The sequence below is a fragment of the Eptesicus fuscus genome, chromosome 14 (assembly GCF_027574615.1).
Source record: "Eptesicus fuscus isolate TK198812 chromosome 14, DD_ASM_mEF_20220401, whole genome shotgun sequence".
Lineage (NCBI taxonomy): Eukaryota > Metazoa > Chordata > Mammalia > Chiroptera > Vespertilionidae > Eptesicus > Eptesicus fuscus.
This window is the reverse complement of record NC_072486.1, coordinates 74,891,207-74,894,079: the sequence shown is the minus strand read 5'-3', so window position 1 is coordinate 74,894,079 and position 2,873 is coordinate 74,891,207.

Sequence of the window (2,873 nt, the reverse complement as noted above, 5' to 3'; positions counted from 1 at the left end):
CTAAATCATAACTGATAAATTGTTTCTAAATTCTAATATATCTTTTTTTTTTAAGTAATGTTGATTTCTTCCCTTTTGCTCCTCCTCCTGTCCATTCTCCTCATGATCTTCTCTCTCTATATCTCTGTCCAGAACTACACCCTAAAATGGAGAAGTGAAGCAAATGTTTTGGAATAATCAAGCAATTTGCCCTATTAATTGCACCAATTTATTTTTACTAGAATTTTCCTGACATTTCCCTGTCAGTTGAGTACTCCCCACTGTTAATATTAGCAAAAGCTGAAAATATTGAAAGGATCTTAACACATTTGGCTGCTATCTTCTGAGAATGTAAAATCTACCATGCCTTTTCAAGTATTCTGCTTTCAGTATTATTCATGTACTTTTTAATTATTCGCATTTATATCTTTTTTCTATCTTTACAGGTTATTTAAATGTTCAAATAAAAGACTCCCTCACTGCCAATCTGAAGAGCTTCTTTTGAAGACAGGAGGCCAGAGCATGCTCAATTAAATCAATTCAAATAGTTGGCAGCTGGCTGCTCTCCAAAGAAATTTTAAATCACACTGATACGAAATTTTTGCACTGGAACCCGGATTCTTTGTCCGCCAGAGTCGAAGAATGAATCCACGGACAGAGGATAGTATAGCAAAGGTGGAGATTTATTGAAGAACAAGTACAGACTCCCACGTAGGGAGAGGGAAAGGGTCCCACCGACTTCCTGTTTCCATGGTTTATAAAGGCTGTAGTTCCTGTATCCTGACATCCCCTCTGATTGGTCAATATTCCCTTTCGAATTGGTTACTATTGTGACCTTGAGGCCCTCCTCCCTCATTGTCCTCCTATTCCTTCTGGGCTTTCTTCCTTCTTTATTTTGTAAATATAGACCTTTTTTTTTTTTTTGGCTACTTCCAGTTCCCTTGTCTTATGGAAATATACCTATTGCTGCTTCCTTGTCTTATGTAAATGTATCTGTTGATGCTCCCTTGTCTTTAAAATATAACTGCACCTGGCTTCCTTGTGTTATGGAAATGTACCTTCTCCCTATCTGTAGCCCTGTTTTTTCCATGGACCCTGATTCTAAAAATTCCCTAAACCTGCCTATCCTCCCCTAAAATATAGTAAAATTCAATACTATACTTGCTTTCCAAAGCAAATTAAAAATGTGTCCGTAACTCTTTCTCAAAACAATGCTCTTTTGAATCTAATTTGTCATTGTGTCAGTTTTTCTTTTAAATGTTTCTTATAGTAAACTTTGAGGCTTGTATATATAGATTACCTGGAGACTGAGAGACACTTCACAAAGTGGGAAACAATAGATGGTGCTGAATGCTTTGGACAAGAATTCTCATGAATCCATCACCTCAGATCATATTAATTCCCTGTGGACTTAGGACCTTAAAATCAAAATCTTCGTATTTACCCGAAACCCACTCGAATGCCCTTGTGGCTTTCTCTTTAATTTTGAACTTATTAAATTATCATAGTTCCTCAGCACTTTTAAATTACACATCAGCATAGAAGAGATATATACACATTCACAGACTCAAATTTATCTTATAGTATCACAGACTGTGTTGAAACACCCAAATCTTCATTGTCACAGTCTTTTTATTTTCTTTGTAATTTTTATTTAGGCTCAGAACTTTTCTTTCTAATAATCATGTTGGGACCCAATTTTATTATATTTCTAAATTACATGTCTAATGTACCTGGTTTGAAGAATAATATTAACCACAAGAATGCTTTATTAGAAATGGATAGAAGTACAAGTGGATCTTTCCAAGTTAATATGCTTTACAGTAGGCACATAGTCTCAAAAAGTTGATCATAGATGTCCATTGCAACTAGAGTTTGATTTCTGTTAGAATGACCAAAATTTGCAATCTTCTAGTAACTAATGATTGGTTCAAATTAAAAGAGTAGATCATCCTGGTGATTTTTCTAAGAGACAATTCAACCACTCAAAGACTGTTTTTTTTTTGTTGTTGTTGTTTTTTTATTTATACCTAAAGAATCAGGATTAAATACAGGTTTTTACTGTTGTGAAGAACATCAAGTCTATGGCTCTAAGGTTAATGTGTTTATTTAAAATACAATATGTGTCAGTACAATATGGGCATAGCAGATTTGATAAGTAAAGGGTAATTTCTTTCCTGGTGATATGCGACAATACTATTTTTCCTGAAATTTTTATGTGTTGATGGATTAGCCAATTTGTACTAGTAAGCCTTGTCTAATTTGGTTATTTCAGTCACCTTAATAATCAATGCAGATCACTGCACTACCAGTTCAGTATCAGAGATGCAAATTAATCATAAAGACAATTCTTAGAGTATGGTCAAATGTAGTGCCCACCAATTGATGTGGTCTTATGCTAATAATTCTTTTATAGGACCATTTCTCAAGTTTTGTCTTCTTTTTGTTGGTACAGTTGCAATTCCAGTCCACATCTTAAAACATCATAAGCGATATTGTATTTATGTCATTACACATCGATGACAATTGATTTCAACTTTAGGATAGATCATTTGGTTTTTAAAAAGCCATTGCAAGTGATAGCTTAAAAACTATATCTTTAAAATGACTTGCCAGATATTTTTCCTATTCTGGTTCTGTTAAAATAGTTGAGAGTTTAACCATCTGCTAAGAAATCATACACACTTGTGCAAATATATTTGATCTCTTTGATTACTTCTAAGTTTTACATATTTTGGCACACTAGATATGTGAAATATGGGACTGGTGATTTTCTAAAGATATTTTTTTCTCATGTTTGTAGATTTTCTGATTTTAAGACATTTTGTGGAACTCTTTCTGCACTGCATGGTCAATATTGATTCCAGTGAAATGAAAAACATTTATTTAAGTTT